At 39.7% G+C, this 22621-nt stretch overlaps 1 protein-coding gene across 5 annotated transcripts in view; it reads right to left on the minus strand.

Moving 5' to 3' along the window:
- The window catches only part of TSHZ1 (teashirt zinc finger homeobox 1), a 99036-nt gene that overhangs the window by 62476 nt on the left and 13939 nt on the right, over window positions 1–22621 (minus strand). Inside the window, exon 1 of one of the 5 annotated variants that reach the window (XM_053246786.1) lies at window positions 5892–5912. The exons of the other annotated variants lie outside the window; for them this stretch is intronic. The gene's annotated coding sequence lies outside the window, so the exon portion shown is untranslated. Of the gene's footprint in view, window positions 1–5891; window positions 5913–22621 lie in introns of those variants that run through there. 5 annotated transcript variants of the gene reach the window in all.

Genomic DNA, 22621 nt, shown 5'->3' on the forward strand with positions numbered 1-22621 from the left:
CAGCTACAGAGCTCTGTAATTTCAATGTGTGATTCTCAATTCTAGCCCAATCAGCTTCAGTAGGGTTAAATCAATTTAAAGCCAAGAATCTTGATCTAACTGGGTTGAGATTTGGGTTGAGTGTCTGTAACTAAATTGAAAGGAGTAGTTTCAGCTCCTCAAAGAAAAAAATATGATGAAGAGAAGATGGTGGAAGTATAGCAGCTTTAGCTAGACGAATGAGGTATATAAGTGATGGAATGTAACTTCTTGTATGTTTGTTTTATTCATATAGATTTGTTTGGGCTATTATATTTTCCTTTGTTCCCATTCACAAGGTGCCAGTCAGGAGCTGTGTTCCAGGTAAGTGTTGAATGGGCTGCAAGGAAAAAGCTCATATGGAGATTAATCTCTTTGTCATTAGAGGAAGGCCACAAACATAGCATCATCAAATCCCCTGGTTGCCATCCTGGCTTTCATTATTCTTGGGACTTCTATCTTACTTGAGACTCCTTAAGCAGTACACTGGCTTAGTGTAGGAGACACCCTGACTTTAAGGCAAACTTCTAGTCTCTCTATATACTCTTTTTCTCATTGACAAAGCAGGCATACCTACACAAAACAGAAAATATCAGAAAAAGGGGGGAAATACACTTCTGCCAGCATAGGGAAATCCTACACACTGTATAAATTGTCACTGGCTTGTCAACCTGCAGCCTGTACAACTGAAAATATAATAACCTAAGCAACAGCAAGATGTCCCTGTTACAGAAACAGCAATTTCATTCAACATCAGCAAAAGACTTTGAGTACGTCATAGTCAGGCCACAGAGAGTTAACATTCATTAGCATGCTATTTCATTACCACTGTCTCCACTGAACTTACCAATCATTATAGTTGATAGGTATCAAGAATAAAATAGGTTGTATCACTTCAGTGAAATTCTGGGTTGATCTGCTACAGAAGTGTGTGTGGTTCCCAAACATTTAAAAACCCTCTCTTACCTAAAGTACGGTAGACAAATTGTATGTGTATTAAGCCAGCCAAAGACTGCAACCATTTTTATTAACTGATTAAATTGAATGCACTTCAGTTGACCAGATTATTATTATGAGCTTTGTCTCTTACTGGTTTTACTATAGCATCAGGCATAGTAGGCAACCTTTTAATAAAATTCTGAAGTACCCTTGTACAACTTTTGAAACTTTCAGATTCCTGTGGTTTACAGACCTCTAAATCCAGGGCTTCTCCAAATCCAGACCTGTTCTCCAAATCAGAGCTACCATAGGTAAAGAAAAATTATGTTCTAGTTCCCTTAGTGTTGACACAGGATCAACAAAAGAAGGACAAATTCACATGGAAATAATGTTATTAAGGCTAGAAAACTGGCAGATACACAGTGCATCTGCACAGGGCTTTTATTTGGGATCAGATAAATTTCAGTTAATTGAGTTCATCCAAGTCCCTTACATGTCATGTGATGCTTTAAGCTCAAATCATGTAGGTCACATGCCCATCTATACTCCAAATGAGAATAAAAGCAGGGCCAAAGGCATTGTCTATGCTATTGCATCTTCCATACCACATCGCATCTATCTTTTCCAAAGTCTTCTTGTACTTTTGATTTAGTCCTGAAGTGCAATATTGGGAACACTAGCGGTTTCTCCTGCACTTTTAAGGACAAGGCCATGTGGGCAAGACCAGAAGGCTCTTAAAAAAAATTGCAAAGTGTCTCATTGCCCCTCAAAAGCATCAGTCAGCACTGCATCAATAGGCGGGGCCTCCTGACCACACTAGTGGACAAAAGCTTGATTGCAAGCTTGTCATAAGAAAAGAACACCAACTGCCATGCCTCATTAAGGAAACCTGCATTATATTTTGTGTAACCATGGCCTAAAGTTACCCTATAGATAACTGAATAAACATAACTTCTCAAAATAGGTGTACTTCTGGTTTTTTTTCTCACTGAACCTTAGGAAATGCATGTTTTTATTTTACTCAGCCTGTCTCCTCTTTCTCCATGTGCCAACTCTTTGAGCAAGTGCAGTGGACCTGAAGAGAGGTGAAAATAGGGTAGGAATGTGTCAGTGTATGCCTACTGGCATTTACTTGATTTCACACATAGATTGGATAAACATATGGCTATGTTGCAACTTATGGCTCTGCTGCTACTTGTATGTGGGTAACCAGGTATCCTCCATAACCAAGCCATACAAGCTACCTATTATCCTAGTAAGCAGTTGTTACTTCCATGGTTAAAATAATGTCTTTCTTCCAGTAACATTCCTCAAACAACCTGTCACCTAAACAGGAATCTAAACTACTTTGCATCCTTTAAAAATCATCCTTTAAGAATCATAGAAGTACTTAAATTCTACATAGATGGCTCTCAGCCAGGTGAACCCCTAAATCTGTATGTTTTGTAACACACAAATGAGTCTTAAAGGTGTTAGTAAGCCATGATGGAGCAAAGTTGTTGGCCAAATCCTCAATCTGCGAAGCTGTAATAAAGATTCCTAGCAAAAGTTAATTAACACATTGGTGTAGCCACATAAAACCCATGCATGCTCACAAAATCCCTATTTTTACATCATTAATTGGATAACAGATAATTAAAAATGGAAATATTGGTTCATATGCCATAGAGCACTTGCATATACATATATATTTAGGCTCAGATGAGGGAAAGTATTTTCTTGATTTAAAAAATGCAAGTGGACAAAAAAATTGATAATATTTCTCATATTTACTTGACTAAAACTGAACTTGCTTAAAGCTCAGGTTCAGAGATCATTAATAAAACACACCTACCGTGACAACATCATGCATGTACAAAATAAATTGACTAACTATATTGTATTCTATTTTATAGTGTTTTGTGTTGTTTTTTTAAATGAATTTAATGAATTTTAATGAATGGTTGTAAGCCACCATGGATTCATATATGAAGAATGGCAGCATATAAATCTTGTAAATTAATAAATAAATCCATATTTGCAGATATGATATAATTATTTAAAATTAATACATAAATCCGTATTTACAGATAGAAAACTTGTAAATTAAGATGTTCTTAATTATGTCACCATTTTTTCCATTAATTCCAAAAAGCAATGCAGAAACAAAAGAAAATCAATCATTTCCCCAAAATTTCCCATTTCCCATTTTCTATTCATTGCTTAAATGCTCTATAGCTATTAAATATTTTACCACCAATGTTTATATCTATATCTATCTATCTATGGAAAAGCCCAAAACTGAGCAATAATTATATATGATCTCAGTTAAAGATAAGAACAAAAACAAACAAACAGAGTGGTTATCGGTGCCATGGTTTTCTTGCTCATAGAAAAGGAACCATAATACAACTATGTACTTCACTGTTGGTCAGGATAATGTATCCACCAAAAGTACAGAATAACGCTGTTCTTAATGCAGTCTCTTAACTTGTACAACACAGAAAATCTCTAGAATGACTGCTGCAGTATTTTGGCAGAACTCTCATAAGCATGTTACAGGTCAGAATTTTACTGAAGAATTAACTGGTACAAAAGACTATGCATAATACTTCATGTTTCAGAAGTTTTGGATAGAGTATATACATGGTTAAAAGCTCCTCTCTGTGAAGCTTCTCAACAGCTCACAGTAGCTCTCCCTCAACAGCTTGGAGGGTATAGAATTACTGTCGTAGATAGATGCCATTTCTGATTAACTAGAACTTATAGGATGTGAACTTTTCTGACATTGGTATGAATTTTTACATTGAGAGATAATTTAAACAAACTCTGCCCTTCCCACTGAAGCCATCTACAAGTAAAATCTCTTCAAATGCTATCCAGAATCCTCAGCATCAAATTCTGTACCAAATTTCCAGAATAGACAGCAGCCATGCTCTCTAGGATGTTCTCTGTATTTGAGGGGATGTCAACAGACTCAAGATTAGGTACCCACTAACACTATCAAGAACAGTAGTGTTAGTTGGTCATCCTCCCTTCTTTGCTGCAAATTGGCAGTGGAGGTCAGGAATAGCACTACCGAGATTGCAGCGCAAACATAAACACTCTCTCTCTCTCTCTCTCTCAGGCTAAGTGGTTGACATCTTGACTAAATATACTAGAAGATGACCTATTGAAATTTGGTAGTCCTTTAGATGTCAGCCATTGGTAAAAAAGGAAACTGAAAGACCTTCATCACAAGGTAGTTATGATAGATAAGCATATGAAGAGTACCACATGAATGGTTAATAATAATTATAATGTTGTAGTGTTTGCAGAGTTTAAAAATTTCAACAATTGTGCTGTCATTGCAACCAGTGTGCTTGCTTACAATCAGTGACCCAGTTCAAATGTTATGGGAAGCCAGAGGTCCCTTCAGCTCTGGTTCTCAAATCTGAACGTACGAATTGGGGAATTATAGGAGGGTTTTTTTTAAATGAACCCACGGTTTCCCTGCATTTTGTCACCTTCCGTTCTCTCAGTTTCATTTGCTGGGCCTCGGGTTTGCCTGTGCCGGCGTTACATACAAACACTGACACGCAGTTTCACTGCTCTAAAACTGGAGTTAAAGGAGGAAGCTCCTCCTTCACTCCAGTTCCTATTGGTTGTGCAGGCTGTCGTTCAGGAAAGAAGCTCTAGCTTCTACACAGCCAGCTCTAACTAGCAATGCCCCTTAATGTCAACACACTCCCTGGCCATGACCCAGACCTTTCCTGCATTTAGCACTTGTTTTCAGTGCTAAATGCAGGAAAGGTCTGGGTCATGGCCAGGCAAATAATGCATTATTTGCAGAGGCAAATAATGAATGTGGGGAGTGTTTTTCCCCATGACTGGGAATGCCAGCTGTATGTAGACCGTTGTAGAATGTAGAGGTTGGGGATATACCCAGGGAGCACATCCATGCAAGTGGAGTGGCTAGCCACCTCCTGCACTCCCAATACCCCTCTTGCTATATTCAGAAATAAAATGGGAAGAATGTCTGCAGAGAGCTCTAATTTCTATTGAATGTTAATAAAGCATAAGTGCTGGTTTCTCTGATACTAAATATTTGTGCCATTGCAATGAAATGTGTAAGATCCATGATAATGCCAGCATAGGCTCATCATTTTTATCCTTGGGCTGGTGAAACAGTAGCTATTCCCCACCATAGGTATTTCTATTTTAAGGTAGGGCCAATCCAATGTTAGAGGAAGGATCATAGCTCAGTGATAAGAGTCCATGCTTTGCATGCAGAAAGTTCTAGGTTCAATCCCTGGCATCTCCAGGTAGACTAGGAAAGACACCTTTCTGGAACCCTACAAAGTCACTGTCAGACAGTGCAGATAATACTGTCATTGACAGAACAATGGTCTGACTCAGTTTAAGGTAGTTTAATATTCAGATGTCTTAAGTTGTGTCACCTTTGTTTTTGCATTTTTGGTCATTGTCTTCAGAATGAATGCTTCTTAGAAAACAAAAGGTTTATACAGCAAAAACAATGTGCTGTGTCTAACAGACGTTGTGTGTGTGTGAATTACACTTTGCCTATTTTGGAGAAGAAAACTAGTGTGCAGCACACACAAAATTATTTTAACCACTTCACTTAGCACTACATTTATTCTTAAGCCTTGCAATATGCCAAAACATTATTGGGAGGTGGGGGGAATGGAGGACATTGTTTCTTTAATTCTGCATGCATTGTAATGTTTTTAACCACTAAGGTCATACCTGCATGTGATGACTGACAACTTTTCAGCTTGATTCAAAGCAAACAGCTGCTAGTTTGATTGCCTAGCAACTAAAAGTTGATAGATGACCCTTAAGATGGATAACTACCATAAATCACCTCATTCAGGCACTCAGGGAAAAAAATTAAAAAACAATGGTTTTCATGACATTTGCTGCATCCTGTAATGTGCCGTGATAAATTTGGCTACCTTATGGAAGCACAGTTGCGTCTGCTGAAATTAGATACTTTTCTGCATTCTGCACTTCTTGAAGCTCAGAGCCCATTCTGTAAGGTGTGTTCATATTAATATACTCAACTGTCAGAAGGAAGCAGAATACCAGAAGTTGCTGTCAGTCACTACAAGGCAGGGAGAATCTGTATTAAATCTCGACATCACCAAACAGCTTTTAATCAGGAAACAGCAGTCTTATATCATAACTCTGGCACTGGCCTACATGCATTAATAATGGTTACAATAAATTCAGTGTAATGACTTGACCCCTGGTTGACATTACAGATGCTGTGATAAATATGAATTTGATAAACTGTTTCCTGTTTGTAAACATGTTTCATGTTTTTCAGTCTGGGGGAAAATATTCTTTGTGTAAATTCCAGGGAGTTGTATATATGTTTAGCAGAACTGACACCTCAAATTACAAGCTCAGTTCACTTAAGTATTAGAACATGAACCAATTTATTCCAACTAAATGGGATTAACCCTTCTCCTAAACATGCACACTTGAAATAAGTCTCTTTGTCTCTTATGGAACTTTCCCCCAAGCACATGTATCTAGGACAGGCCTTCTCAATTTAGGCTCCCCCAGCTGTTTTGGACTACCATAATCCTCAGCTACAATGGCCAATAGTCAGGGATTATGGGAATTGTAGGCCAACTTCTGCAGGAGGGCCAAAGTTGAGCAGCCCTGATCTAGGATCAGACTCTATGGCTGCATACTAAACACACTCACTTGGGGCTGTTGCCTAGTGTTACGACGATTTCATTCAATGGTGGTGAAACAGCCTGGTGGCTATTTTATCCAAGCTGCTATGTGTACACCTGACACCATATGTTTCATTCAATTTTTGGCAACACGCCATAACAAAGCCACAACTGTTCACCATTTTTTCTGTGGGAATAGGATTAGGAGAATAGTCTTGAGATCCACTGAACTCTGTTGGATTACTTTAAAAATGTGTTGAACACTGACTAGTATATAGGATAGTATATAGGATAGAACCCAAGAACTTTAGATTAAATGAGAGTGAGTTTCCTGCTAAAGAATCAGTCTAATCTAGTTTAGATGCAAGTGGTTTAGACTATAAATTTATCTTTGCTCAAAATCTTGACCAGTGTCCCTGAATTATAATGTCAAATGCCAACAGAAAAACGTTAGTTGCCAAAAATATCTAAATGCAAGTTCACACTACTACAAGTAAATCAACATTTGTGAAGGGAAATTCCCTTTATAGTATTGTTTACTATAATATAGTAACTGGTTTTCTCCATTTGTTACATCTGGAATAGATATGCATTGTAAACCAGATGCTGAAATTTGTTTTTATTGTTCTTACTGTTTTTAATTCTAGAGTAGAGGCTCACACAAACACTGTCATGTGTTTGTGTGTCTGTCTGTCTGTCTGATACCAATATTATCCCCCCTTTGATTTTTTAAAAAGAAAATTATCAACTTGCGTGTTTCAGATGGGTTATATACCACAGCATGACTCCCGCTGCTAACATGTAGTGATGTTTTAGGCTTTGTAGTAATTTATAAAAATAATTCCCTTTTAATAGCAAAATTTCTAAGAAGCAGAAAAGGGGAGGAAATATACTTTTCCCACTTCCATTCTCCAGAGCCCCTACTGGTAACAAATTCCTAAAGTAATGCTCTAGTACAGCAAGGAAACATCAATAAATGAAAAAGAATAATAGTGTCCTTTTCATCTTTCTGTCTCCTGAATCTTACTTCCCTGCAAGGCTTGATCATCATCACAAGGCTTCAGTTCCAAGGTCAACTGGAACTCTAATACAACTCCTAGGGACTTGGTGTACGGCTTAACATTTTGTTACAGGTCCCCTCCCACTTGTAATTTAGTTAAGAAAGAATAGTCATTAACAGATTGTCTACAATAAAAATGGGGACTGAAATCAAAGTTGATTACAAAATCAACCACATGCAGTAACCTACTACATGACTACTTGACTTCTTATTTTAGTCTGTTTTTAAAAGATGTAACTGCTCAAAATCAAATTTGGAAGGCCATCAGTGCGTGTGTGTGCGCAGGCACATGCAAGCCAGAGCAACCAATGGTGCCAGCCTCCACTTGGGCTTGATGTCACAGCATCAAGATTATTTGGGGGGTTGTGTTACTTTCCCAATCTTGTTTTAACCCAATGTCTGTGCCATACATCAGTTCTGTTTTTCACCAGATTCACTATATTTTACAAATTCAGCTGAACCTTCATAGAAGGATTGAACTAAATTAGTTTCAGTGGCAAAAATTACAAAGTAGAAAAATATCCCATTTTGAAGCATGACTAATATAATGCAGTCATTGTCTTAATGAAGATTCTAGAACAGTGAGTTGTTGCCATGTAACAATATTGTAGCAAGACTACTTCCTAGACTTTTCACACAAGAAAACTGAAACACACAGAAAGCATCACTTTAAAAACTGGACAATGAGTGCTTTAGAGGGGTGGCATACAGGTAAAATGAGCCAGACCTTAACCATGGTCAAGGGATTGTGAACTGATGGCAAGCTTGATTGATCTCTCTTCCGGCCATATCGCAATAAAGTATTAATTTCCCATACTACTCCTACTGCTCTTAACCATGATTCAGTATTTGTCTGCACATCACTAACCATCTCCTAACCTAGGATTTTAAATTCTAATTTTAAACTGGTTACAAATCCAAGATTAGGAATGAACCCTGTTTTGCATTATATGACTAATGTCAGGGTAGACATACCATGGACCATAGTTAAGTGTGGTGGGAATTTAAGTGAAGCTGGGAGACTGAGTGTATGAGTCTGATCCTTGATCATAGCACTGTTCAAAAACCACAAGATGTTAATAAGTCAAATCCTTAAATCCTTGTCCCTTTGCTGGAAAGCCTGCTTGTATGACAATCAGGTAGGCATATGTCAGCAGCCATGTCCTATATATAAAGCACTGCAGATAATCTCAATGGCAAATTGGTATTAGATTTTTGAAAAAATCGTTCAGGGTGCCACATTCTTATATATCAAAACATTTACTTCTATGCTGGATAACTGAGTCACATCAGTTGTTCATATCAGTTGGTCACTTCAAGCAGTTTACAACTGTATGATTTAGATTCAATTTGATATAGAAAGCTTTCACAATACGACACACTGGTTATCATGCTATATTTAATGCTACCAGAATTTCAGATATGAAATCTCATATACAATATAGCTGGGCTTCAGCACTTCAGCAGTCACATGACAAAGGGCCTAAGCAAACAAAAGCCTTGAGTGCACCTTATTTAACGTATCTTATGATGATATATTTAAGAAAGGATTAATTGCATACATGTAGCATTCATATTCAATCACTCTATTTATGTCTCAGCTTTAAGTCTTTGATGTTTCTGTGAAGGATTCACAAAAGGAGACAAGAAGGCATGCTGGCCCTTTAAAACTGAAATGCTTGTTTCCTTTCTGTAAGAAAACTAAATCATTCTATAGTGAGTGGAGCTTTGAAAAAGCATCCATCCATTAAAGTTCATGGATCCTCGTTTCCAGATTGTCCCTCCCCTGGCTGTGTCTCAAGTTACAGCCTTGTACAATCCAAGTCTAAATAATATTCACCATGATAAATGACACCATAACTCCGATATCCACAATCAATCTTTGCTTTAAAGATACATCCATCTTCAATAATGTTGATGGGGATTCTGTAAAATGGGAAACGTGACTGTTTTCCCGACCTCCTAACAGTGGGGGAAGGAAACTCTGAGTGATGGCTGTCAGCTCACATCTGGCTGCAAAAATAAATTAGCCTTATGTAGACAAATGAAAGGACCAGCCCTGACTAGAAAACAGTCACTCCTGAGCAATGGCTAATTTATAGTACTCTTTTCTAGAAAGTTCCTGGCTTGAGGCTAGAGTCTCCTTAGCTATCCCTTTAAATGATATCTGATGCTGTAAATAACTTTAGAGTGATAACAATTAGCATAATGTTTTCAGAGAAGTGTGGTGAGAGAGATAATAATTTTCTCTTATTATAAAAAATGAAAATCAGCCATTCTTGAGGGGCGGATAACCCTTTTGTTTCAGGAAAAAATTGATCTATATTTTGCTGACATATGTAAGCACATGTTCTGTGTTTGAGAGAAATAGTGTTCTGCTTTAATTCCTTAGTTATTGCCTGGTGACAGGACTGAATGACAAGACTGCCAAAATTAAACAATTTAGTGTAAGTCACACCTTGGGTATTTAAAAAATATCAGATCTGCTGGAGTTCTGTTGTTGTTGTTTAAGCAAAGCACTTTTTACAGGGAGACCTGGAAGCTAAGCAGGTCACCTCATTTGTACAGATGTTGTACAACTCAAATGTTCTACATTTAAGTTCCAGACAAAAGAAACACCGTCTGTTGCCTATTTTGCCACATGCTTTCAAAATAACCAGGTGGAAAACTTAGCGACAGAATATCCCAGCAAAAATGCAAACAAATCACAGAGAAGAGAATTTTATCCTTGTACAGTGCCAGAGCTCTTGTAATGCACTGAAAGGTTTGGGTTTTGTTTTGTTTTGTTTTTGATACTCAGTTCTCATGCTCAGGTCTTTTTAATACTCAGGTCTTATAAGGAGCATAACTTTACAGCAACCTACCAGTGTTAACTGTGTGTCTTCGAACAAAAAAAAGGGTGTTTGTATTTCAGAATTCTCTACGGAAGTTTCTATATTAGTGATGATGGCTGTAGCTGTGAGGGTTAATTCTGTGAAGGTTGAAGGACTTACAGTAATGCTGTGAAGACAGAAACATCACAGGCTTTCCTGGCAAGAGGCTCAGAGAGGGTAGGAGGGGACTACGAAATGAACTCTCTCAGGCTTTGTCATGTACGTTTCCCAAGGCCCGGCCTGGCCCCTTTGATAAATGACACATGTCATTCTGTCAGAGGCTGACACTGCAGCTGGGAGGGCTAGTGATATATGACTCCACTGAAAAGGAAATCAACTTTTTGGCACTGACTAAGACTGTGCCCTGTATAAGGATTTTGTTTCTTAAAAAGTGAAAGATAGACTTAGGATTTGGGGTGGGGGGGGAGTTGAAAAACAGATTGAACGACAGCTTACACTTAATTTATGTTAACTCGGTAATGGTGAAATGTGCTAGCCTGTGATAAATAAAAGCTACATTAGTCAATTATTAATCACACTCCAACTTGTAGCCAAAACCCATGACTTAAATCTGAGGCCTGAGCTGCCTTACAAACAGATAAGACAGTGTTTGATAGATGTCTTGCATAGTGTAATCAGGAAGGAATCAAAGGCTTAGTGGTTTAACCAATGAGGGTGTGTAGAAGGTTCTGGAATCTGAGACTGGGTAAAGTGGATAACTGGATTGAAAGCTCCCTTTCACGGAGGATACAGTATATCTTTTGACTGCTTGGAAAAAAAGAGAGAGGGAGAGGGAGAAGCATATCTGACTTTAGTTTAATCTTTTTTATATAAATACATAGATGTCTTGAAACTGTATTTCCCTCCCCTCCACTCCCTACCACTACTGTGTTAAATCATTTAAATCTGATCACTATTAAATGGATTCTCACCGAGACATCAAGTGTTTCAAATATGATCATTTTGCACGGATTACAATTTAAGCATTTTATTTAATCGAATGAACTCGCATCGGGCTGCAACACATTCATGCAGATACAAGCTGTAGAGAAAAAGCACAAAGCTGCATAAAATAAATGATTCCTATTCAACCAGGCTCTAAAGACAAAATAAAGGATTTCAGCTCAAAAAAGAAAAGAAAAATCCTGAAAATCAACCAGGGTAGGGGGCAGGGAAGCTGAATCTAAGGGGCTGCATTAAATATCTCTGAAAGGCTAACACCTAACCTAGGAAGGAAACCGCTGCTGTTTGTTGTCTGTCCTCAGCAAGCAGGTTAATATGACAAGCTCTCCTCTCTAAAAGTGCTAAATTTCCTGTCACTGCCCACAGGCCTAGCAGAGATGCCATATCAATAAATATCTGACGACCCATGACAGGTGAGGTACTACACAGGCCTTGTGCTGGCCCTCTGCAAGGAAAAAATCTTACCCACAGTGTGCTCTTCACATATATCCTTATACATTTGTGTAGTGTAAATCCTCTCTGAGCTAAAGTGAAATATGTATCACCTCTGATGAACATCCCTCAGTATTGGGAACCAACAGCAGGCTTAAGCAGAAGTTTCTATCTGAAAAGTTTTAAACCAGCCTGACTTTTTTCATCATCCAAAACCCAGTTCAGACATAAAGCCCTTTCTCATGATCGTGTGAGAGGGCTTGAAGGCAGGCAGCAGGGAAGGCAGTAGGGATGGGCCCGGACCGGTCCGGAGGCCATTGTAAAGACCTCCGGTCTGGTCCGGACCGGTCCAGACCTTGGTGGTTCGGTTCGGGGGTGGGGGGTAGCTTTAAGAGTGCCGGGAGGGTTTACTTACCCCTCCCGCCGCTTCCCCGCTCTGGCGCCGTAATGTTCAGAGTAATTGGGGCAGCAGGATACCTCCCTGCCACCCCTTCCCCGCCGCTGCTCTGCAAACTTCCCAGTAGTCCTTTGCGTGCGCGCACACACATCAGAGACATGAAGCGCGCGCAGAATGTGCGCGCACGCAAAGAACTACTGGGAAGTTTGCAGAGCAGCAGCGGGGAAGGGGAAGCAGGGAGGTATCCTGCTGCCCCAATTACTCTGAACATTACAGTGCCAGAGCGGGAAAGCTGCGGGAGGGGTAAGTAAACCCTCCCGGCGCTCTTAAAGCTACCCCCCACCCCAGTGCTGGACTGCAGTGTGGCGGTTCCGTGAACACCCCTAGAAGGCAGCAGAAGCTTGCCTTCCCTGCAGACAGTCCAGCTGCCCGGTCAGGGCGGATCAAGGTAGGTTGTACGGACTGCATACCCAGATAGTGTGGTGCTACCTCAGGCAGCATGGAGATGCAGGGGTCAGGATACATGGTCCCAGCACCCGGAAATGCCACAGTGCACGGTGCGAGTGCATTGAAGCTCGCATTGTAGTGCATTGTAGGGATTCTCCTAGCGCTCCTGTGCCAGTGATGGCTGGGAGAAGCTGGTGCTCACACACCAGCAGTTAGCCCGAGTTAAGGGTGCACTCGGGCTAATCAGCATTAACATTGGGCTAATTAATGGCTGCTCCGCTCCCACCAGTTCTCACAGGCAGCCAAGCCTGCGCTTGGCTGCCCTAACCCAGTCTTGGCTATTCATGAGAACAGCCTCATAGTATGAAGCCATCGTTTAGTGCAGGGCTGCACAACTTTGGCCCTCCTCCAGCCACTGGACTGCAACTCCCATCATTACTGGTCACTGTGGCTGGAGATGATGGGAGTTGTAGTCCAACAGCTGAATGGCTGCAGTTGTACAATCCTGGTTTAGTGTTATATCATGAATTCCAAGGGGAACATGGCTCCCTCTTCCTCTGTGAGAGAAGGAGAATGAAAGCTTTTGCTTTCCTTCTAAAACAAATAATAGTTGCGTGTTACATATGAACTTGTGGAACTACATTTTGTTAACTAACTAGAGCTAGAACAATCCAGGATATCAAAACATGATTGATCCTGGCTATTCTAACTCAAGTATGTTAACAAACTGCAGTTTCCAAAGTTTGTACACATCATGGAACTGTGGTTTGTTCTTCAAATTAAGCAGAAGCTTTCACTTCTTGTGCTAGAGAAAGAAGAGGGAAAGAGAGAATAGAACTCCTGAGCCAATGGCTTTCTTGGGCTTGTTCATATAATGCTAAACAATAGTTAAGCATAGTGCGAGCTAAATCTTTGTTTTAACTGAGCACATGGTAAAGCTATGAGCAATTTTCAGTTTAGACACATATAAACAAACTTAGGTATACAAATTGGCAATAACCTTTATATCTCTGGGAAAGATCACAACATTACTGGAAAGTACCTCTAGTACTCTGGCAAGCAGGACACCCAGCACCACACAGATCTCCTCACCAGAGGTCTAATTTCTATCGACATATTGGAGAAGGTAAGAAACAGCAGGAATCCTTTCTGTGCAATAGGAGAAGGCTCCCACTCTTTCTTACAGTTTCCATACTCCAGTGCAAATGAGAGAAGACCTGTTTCTCTCCTCAGCCTGTGTGCCAGAAAGGAATCCGAGAGATGAGAGGAGATTGGTGGGGACCACAAATAATGACTAGCTAGTGAGCTAAGCCTAAATGTGCAAATCTCTGCTTGCAGATCACATGATGGTTTTGGTAATCAACATGTAAAGCCCTAGTAATACATTATTAATTATATATCTCCCTATCCCTAAGATGTCATTTGGGCTACAATATAAAAATGTAATGAAATTATGTATTAAAAGCTAGCTCTCCATTATCATCACTAGAGCTCTGCTCTGGTGCTTCAAGTCTGTGGAGCCACCTTGCGTCCATCTCCTTCCGCTTCTGTCCACGAGCTGACCAGGGGCCTTCCTATATGGCAGGCTTAATCGCGGAATTACATGATTAATCATTAGTCGTACAGAAACCGTTTAGAAGCTGCAATCTGAAGCAGAAATAATAAAAAATTCTGAAGGCGAACATAGGGCTGCTTTAATGTGGTATCTCATCTGTTCCTTTTGAATTTTTCCCATGGACCATTCATACTGCTTGCTCCCAACTATGGCCAATAACTTTCTAGAGTAGGAGGGATGCCACACCTCCTCCCCCCCCCACTGCACATGTGTGATGTGCATTTCTAAAAACTTTCATTTAAATGAATATAAAACTTTTTTTAAAAGATTTTTTTTTAAATCCGTTTTTAGGGGGTCTTCCACAAGGTAATCCAGATGGCAACCTTCCTCCCTGATCCACCCGCCCTCCTGGCCAGAAATCAGCTGCGGAGGAGGCAGGGAGAGCAAGTCAAGCCAGAGAGGCGGAGAATCACAGAGGCGGATGCACGGATCCTTTTTAACCACCACCCCCCCGTAGTCAGTTGTCTTGCGGAAGACCACCGACTCAGCAAAGACAGTGGTCTTGCTGGTGTTCCACAAAATCACCCAGCAAATACTTTTTAAAATGCAAAGAAAAAAGCTGCTACTTTATCACTATGGCTCCTCCATACATCTTAGAAGAAACATTGGGGTACTTCAAAGTATCCCAAAAAGCTGCCATAGAAAGTGGAACTTTTTTGCATGGGGATAATTTGGACTCCAATGCGCAGGGGACACTGGAGTCCCCTGCGCATTGGACACAAGCTCCAATGCGCAGGGGAAACCCAGAATTGTGTATGGAGTGCTCCCCAATACCTTGCAGGGACTTTGAGTTAAATCCCACCCTCTGATGTGTGAACACATACACACCAGTCCCGGGGAACTTCAAAGTAAAATTGCTGTCTGAGAAATCCCCAGGAAAAAAGCACAGACTGGCATGCCTTTAGTAGCATTTTGAGCTACCAACATCAGCAGCTGAAGCTTTTCACAGCTTAGAAGTAAAGAATATAACCTACTAAATGTCTGCATGTCAAGCTACCATTCAAGGTACAGCTGCAGAGACCAACTGAAGAGCTGAAACTCTTGGTGCAGGCCAAGGACAGCGCAGATGGGCAAGGAGACACAAGTGAGACACTTGCCTGCAACTTATGAAACCATCTCACCTTTCCTAGTAGTTCCCTTCCCAGTTCGCCTTGGTTTCAGAGTTGAATGGGAAAGAAAGTAGGAAACAAACTCCCACCCTAACCATCCAACTGACAGACCATTGACCAGAATTTAAATAAAAAACAGCAAATCTCACCCCATATAGAAAGGCCACTGGAAATAGGCTGTGCTCCAGAGCTTTGGAACAGCAAACAAGAATGCCTCTCTAGCTGCTCTTTTGATCTAGCTGGGCCTGTGGGTTTGAATCATCTAGAGCTGTTCATTCAGAGATTCCAAAGTATGCATAGGATCTGATGAGCAGATGGAGCTTCACACAAACAGGGAGTACCATTGATAAAGCTCAATGTATAAAGTGCAGACATAGGCACTGCAATTTCCCCCTGACACTCAGGAAAATGGGGACATGCCTATCACACAGACTTCCATGTGTGCATCAATCCCAGTGAAATTTTGGACAATGGCCACGTAGTTTAATCTACAGTTGAGAAATCAACAAGCAATTGGTACTTATCTCTATGTAGATACAAACTGATTTCTAAGCATCAGCTAGAGCTTTGTGGGATTATATCAGGTGGTAACTGCAATCTACCCCTTCTATAGTTTGGAAATACACAGCAATACCATGAGGCTAAACTAATTTGCCTGAGAATAAATACCAACAAACATGTCCCTACCCTTTCAGAGAGAAATTGCATTTTACTTCCTTCCCTGTCATTTCCAATAGGATAAATTATTCTAATCACCTGTATACATAATAAAGAAAAACTTAACAAGCAGAGACCACACAGAGTAAGCAAAGACTCAGGGCCATGAAGCCTGACTGGTTTCTCATGACATCTGGGCTCAACAGGAGGAAGCATCAGACACTTTGGCCCAAATTCAGGAAACCACTTAAAGCATATTCTTAAATTTAAAAATATAAACACTTGCATATTTAAGTGCTTTCTTGAATAAAGCTTTAACAAAGGCCACTTCTTATCATAGGTACAGAGTTATGTGTACAAATTTTCAGTTGTTTATAAAAGCTGCATAGATTTTCCAACCAACACTAGAAATTTGTTTACTTGTAGTATTCCCAAAAACAAGTCAGGCATTGGGCAACTATGGTGAGAAAAAAATGACCGTTTTCACTTTTAAGCTGAAAAATCAGTATGATTTTTTTTAAAAGAAAAGGATAAAAATTAGATAAAACACCAACAGTGAAGCATAATTATGATCAAAGCAAATATTCCCACACTTGCATTTTAAGTGGTTGCGTTCAAATGGAAACCTCCTTTTCTCATTCTATTTTTTTTAAATAATTTTTGTTAATATGTAACATAGTGTCAATGTGTTCCAGCATGCTATGGGCTGTGTGTACACATTCATAAGCATGGACACTTGGCATGTAGGGTTTGTATTTTATAAAATGAAATGGTGAAAAGAAATGCATCCTCAGCATTGATGCGTTGCATATTGCTGTTGTAGCTTAAAGAGCATGCACATGAGAGCAAACATCAGTCCAACTTTGGGATTTTGTCTGTAACACACCACATTTTTTCCATATGTGGTGATACGGAACTGACAGAAGAAAGCAGAAGGTGTTGATTTCAGCTTACCTCAGCTTTTACAAGTAAAAATAAACTAACAGTTTATCAGAAGTAAAAATCTTACAAAAAGTCAACTAGCTTTTTTAAAATATAAAAAAGACAGCTGCTGTCTAATTCACATAGCTTTCACTGCTTTCAAACCCAGAGGTATCACAATGGGTGATTAACTGCAAATTAGCTAAATAAATGCAAAAAAACCCCTCAAAAACCCAACACAACAAAAAAAACACCACAAAACGCATTACAGTACAATTGTCAAATTTTAAAAGTAGGACATAAGAAAACAAACATTTTTAGTGGTATTCCCTGTTTCTAGCATAGCTATTTTATTGGTATGCTTGAAAGCAAACTAGGAAGAAAGATGAGGATTAAGAAGAAAATAATGTATTGTTTTAAGAATGCATATAAGGTGATGGTTGAAACTTTTCCATGCTCCTACCAACATATTTTTGAGATCATAAAAAATACAGACACAGTGTAAAATGTTTATATATTACCAGGGTCTCTCTTTAAAAGGTTTATACTTTTACTTTATGACCTGTCCTTGATTTGACACTTCCGCTCATCAGAAAGGGATTTATAAAATAATCCTGAAGGTGAGGAACAGACATCTGTCAGGGACTGGCTGGGTTTCACTTTGCGAAATTTAAGAAGGGAGAGAAATCCTGTTAAGCTCTCTTTAGTCACCAATAGACATCAAAGGTAATAATTAAAGAAGACAGACGTCATAAAAATAAATTTATGTAGTTCTTTATAATGCACTAGCACTCTAGTGTGTAAAACATCTTTTAACAGTGCAAGATCCACATGGGAAAAATCTGTTGGAGGGTTTTTGTTTGTTTGTTTTTTGTCTACTTGAAAAATAATTTCTTTTCTTTTTAGCACAAGTTTAAACCAAAGTCTTTCAAAACCTTTACCATCTGTGGGTACATGAACTATGGATGACCCCAAATGATTTGCACTCTGCTCAGAATCCCTTAGAAAGCACGGGAAAAAGTATCATTAAGAATGACTGATGACTGCCAGTCATGGTTGACCTCACCCAAGCTTTGGTCTCTGCCTCAGTAATAAGCTGTCCTTTATTAGCACCAACACTCCATAAAAGGGGTGTGTTTAGTCACAGGATAGTGGCCTCCTAATGCTCACTGCTTGGCTCTGAAAGATTGATTAGTGCTCATTTTTACTGCCTTCAGAGTATATACAGTGACAGTAGCACAGAGCATCAAGGCCTGCAGCACTGTGGATAACTCCAACTACAAAACCAGAGGACTGAAAAGGAAGGGAGGGGTAGTAAAGGCAGCAGGGAAATTTTTAAAAAGCAAAAAGAATGCAGCAAACCAAGAAACAAACACATTCCACTAATATTCTTATTTAAGCACCACACCTGTAACAGTGTGCTCCTGTACATAGTTGAAGAATTTATTTATTGTTACCTTTTATTCTGTCTCTCAGACAATCCAGGGTTCAAAAGCAGCAAAGAGATCTGTATGGCTATAGATATATGATAAAAATACTTGCAATTTGAGAAGAGTACTTGAAATATAAAAGGTACAGGACATTGTTTGGTTTCGGTTTCCCCTTGTTTTGGGCCTAACAGCTATTAGGTGCTATCAGCTGATTTAGCCTCAAAACGTTTACAGCATGCCAAAATAACTGATGTCAATTTTTTGTTTTCAAAGACCAGAATTTCATAATGAGTTTTTGTGTAGAAGAAAAGTCTTCTGTATGTTCTGAAGACCAATGTTTCTGGTTCAGATCCTCTTGCACTAGAATTTTCACCTGGTGCCAGTTTTCAGAGAAAAAGAAGAGGAAAAAGCCAAACGAGAATGAAATGTTTAACTGGAGTAACTTCTCCTGCTCAGTCTGCAAAACTTTTACTGCATTTTTATTCTAATACCTCACAATCAAAGTCCGTGGGCTGGTTCAGACACCACATAAAGCCAACATTAAACCTTGGCTTTGTGCAATATCCCTGAACCTCAAGAGCATGTCATCCCTCCTCTGTCTGCATGAGCCTTGGAGGAATTCTACTTCTAATTGTGATTAGAAAGAAGCCAAAGGTTGAGATCTCTGAACTGAGTGATCCTGGTTTATTCTACCCAACATTCCAAAATAAGTCATGATTTGATTCCAATCTTTGAAGTCAGGTTAAAATAGTAGTATATTTTACAATTTTGGATAGAATACGCCAGGATTGGTTCATTTAGATGTCATGATGGACCCTGGCTTCTTTTTAATCACAGTTGGAAGGAGAATTCTGCAAGCAGGAGAGAGGGATGTGAATTTTGTGAGCAGGTGATGAAGGAGCACACTCCCAAAGACTCAGGATGTCACACAAAGCCAACATTTATTCTTGGCTCCACATGACATTTGAACCAATCCCTATGGCATATGCACCCATAATTTAAAAACCAAAATCATGGTTAGTGCTTCTTAATGATAATGAAGAATATAGAGCCAGCGTGGTGTAGTGGTTAGAGTGCTGGACTAGGACCAGGGAGACCGGAGTTCAAATCCCCATTCAGCCATGAGACTTGCTGGGTGACTCTGGGCCAGTCACTTCTCTCTCAGCCTAACCTACTTCACAGGGTTGTTGTGAGGAGAAACCTACATATGTAGTACACTGCTCTGGGCTCCTTGGAGGAAGAGCGGGATATAAAATATTATAATAATCTATATATATAATTCTCCTGGGTGTGCCCAGGAGAAATGCGTCCCGGCAGCCCAGCTGATTGGCTGGGCTGCAGGGGGCGCCTGATTGGCTGGCAGCACACCCAGGAGAACGGCGGTGGCGGCCATGACCGGGGAGCCAGGCGGGCCCGGCCGCGGAGGCGAGGCGGCGGGCCTGGCCGGGCCCGGCCGCAGCAGCACTCTCTGGCCCGGCGGCGGCGGCACTCTCGGGCCCAGCGGCGGCGGCGGCGGCACTCTCGGGCCCGGCCACGGAGGTAAGGCGGCGGGCCCGGCCGCAGCGCAGGCGGTGGTGGGCCCGGCCGCACTAGAGGCACAGATGCTCTGTGCCCGGGCCCACTAGTAAATATTATTATACCTGTAGCCAAACATTGGTGGGACCATAAAATTGAAAAAGTTGAAGAAAATGAAGATGTAAAAATATTATGGGACTTCCGACTACAAACAGACAAACATCTGCCACACAATACACCAGATATAACTGTAGTCGAGAAGAAAGAAAAACAAGTCAAAATAATCGACATAGCAATACCTCAACACCATAGGGGCCACAGAAATCACCATCAGCCAATTACAAAAAGCAGCTTTACTGGGAACAGCCTATATTCTGCGACGATATCTATAACAATTGACAATAGAATTCTGGCATCCCAGGTCCTTGGGAAGGACTCGATGTCTGGATAAAACAAACCAGTCAATAACACCTGTCTGACTGTGTATAATAATAATAATAATAATAATAATAATAATACAAAAAGTGATGTAACTACTCATCTGCTTTCTTTTCCTATCCTCTCAGCACTCCTGTCTCTAGGTACAGCAGCTTCTGGAGGTGTCCGCAATATGCATTATTTTGCTTTGTTAATTCAAACATTATGTCAAACTATAGTTAGTTAAGCTGTAGCTTGCAAGCCTATTTAAAATAATGGTTTCTGATTCTGCTTCATCAGCCAATCACAAACTATGGCTTGTCAATTCAGAAGTTGTGCCAAATCATGCTTACTGTTACATAACCATGGTTTGACATGTTGTCTCAATTGAGGCCTCAGATAACAGTTACTGAATCCAATGGAGAGTACAAATATCATGCAATGTCAAGAAGTCATCAGACCATAGATGTCATCAGAGCTCTTTATAAGCTAAAAAGCCCTATATAGAACAAAGTCAATATAAACACAAACAAAATACAATAATGAGGCCTACTCACACCCTTTTCAGAACATCCCTGCTCAGCACTACTGCGAATAGGAAGGATATGAGGTCTTTTATTTAAAAAAATACATGAAAATATCTGACAATCTGGCTTTTAAAAATTTCCTCTCCCCTGCCTGTTCCCCCCACCGCGCATCTTGATAACATTGTTTACTACCTTGTTCCTGGGAGAGCTGAAACCTTATTCCTTGAGGAAGGCCAGGCAGTCTGTAATGCAATTAACACTGCTTGTGTTAAAACCTTCCTGCTTTTTATTTTAGGCACGAGGTAGTTAACATAGCCTCCCATGCATCATATTTATTAATTTTTGGTTGATAAATGCAAAAGAAATAATTTTGGATAACACCAGTATTTTGAACATTGGCTGGTCCTATATTATACTGGTGAAATCTCATTGAATGTCCTGTAGAACAGTGCCTTTAGGTTTTTCAAAAGCTTAAAAATGTCCCAAATGCAGCACTGCATCTAAGATGGATTCAAAATTATTGATGATTACTGATGAACAACTTGCCCATATGGCTGTTCCTGGAAAAGCAGTTATCTCACATGTTACAGTAAGACAAAAGGTAAGGAAGGCGTGTTTTACTGTTAGTTTTATATACTGAACTCAACTGAAGCACAATAGCCTCACACTAAAGAGCATTAGATCTGTCATTTACGGCTTTAGTTTTTCTGTAGTGCATTTTTGCACTCCAGAATACATATTAGCCCCCAAACTAGCTTTTAAGTACTTATATTTGAGAAGTGGGTTGCAGCAAGCTTTCAGGATTGTTTACCAATATGTTGTATTGACCACTGTTGCAACAATTACTCCTCCCATATCTATCTAGTCCAGTTTCTTATGATAAATTATATATGGATATCAAGAAGAAAATGCCTCAAAACTGAGTTCACTCTTATTTACCTGGCTATGGTAGGTCAGTTTTATACCAGATTAAGCTTTTTATGTTTTTAGACACTTATTCTGTGACAACAACACTTTTTAAGGTGAAAGATCAAAAGTCCATTGAAATGATAAGGAGAATTACTGGCATCTTGATGCTTACCCAGCCCCTAATGAAACCAACATACCTGTCTAATGTGGTTTTGTGCACAGATTTTACCACCACATTGCCTCTCATATCAAGATTCTTGTTTTAATAAGTTGTTTTTTTAAGAGGACCTAACCTCTCTGTTTGATGACACTCGATAACTAGAATATCACAATTAAAGCACAACTGAAGGTATAATCCTTCTTCAAACTTAAGAATTCCAGATTCCCAAGACCAACAAGTTATTAAAACTGGACATGCTATACACAGAAATGAAAATGTAACACAATAATATACATGTTCAGTTTAGAAAAGATCTATTCAGGTGGTTGGTTTTTTTTCAGAAGGATGCATTACATTCACAATAATAAAATAAATTATAGCTGCTGCAATTCCCTAATTCACTGAGGAAAAGCTAAAACCCTAAATCAATCATGTCCCAACCTACTTCTTCCCAACCCAACATGAAAAAAATGTCCTAGTGCATAACTAAATAAATGCATAAACAAATCAAGAATTAATTAACTTTAAAAAATACTAATAAGTGTCTGGCGTACAAGACCAACCCC

This window comes from Hemicordylus capensis, chromosome 4 (genome assembly GCF_027244095.1).
Source record: "Hemicordylus capensis ecotype Gifberg chromosome 4, rHemCap1.1.pri, whole genome shotgun sequence".
NCBI lineage: Eukaryota > Metazoa > Chordata > Lepidosauria > Squamata > Cordylidae > Hemicordylus > Hemicordylus capensis.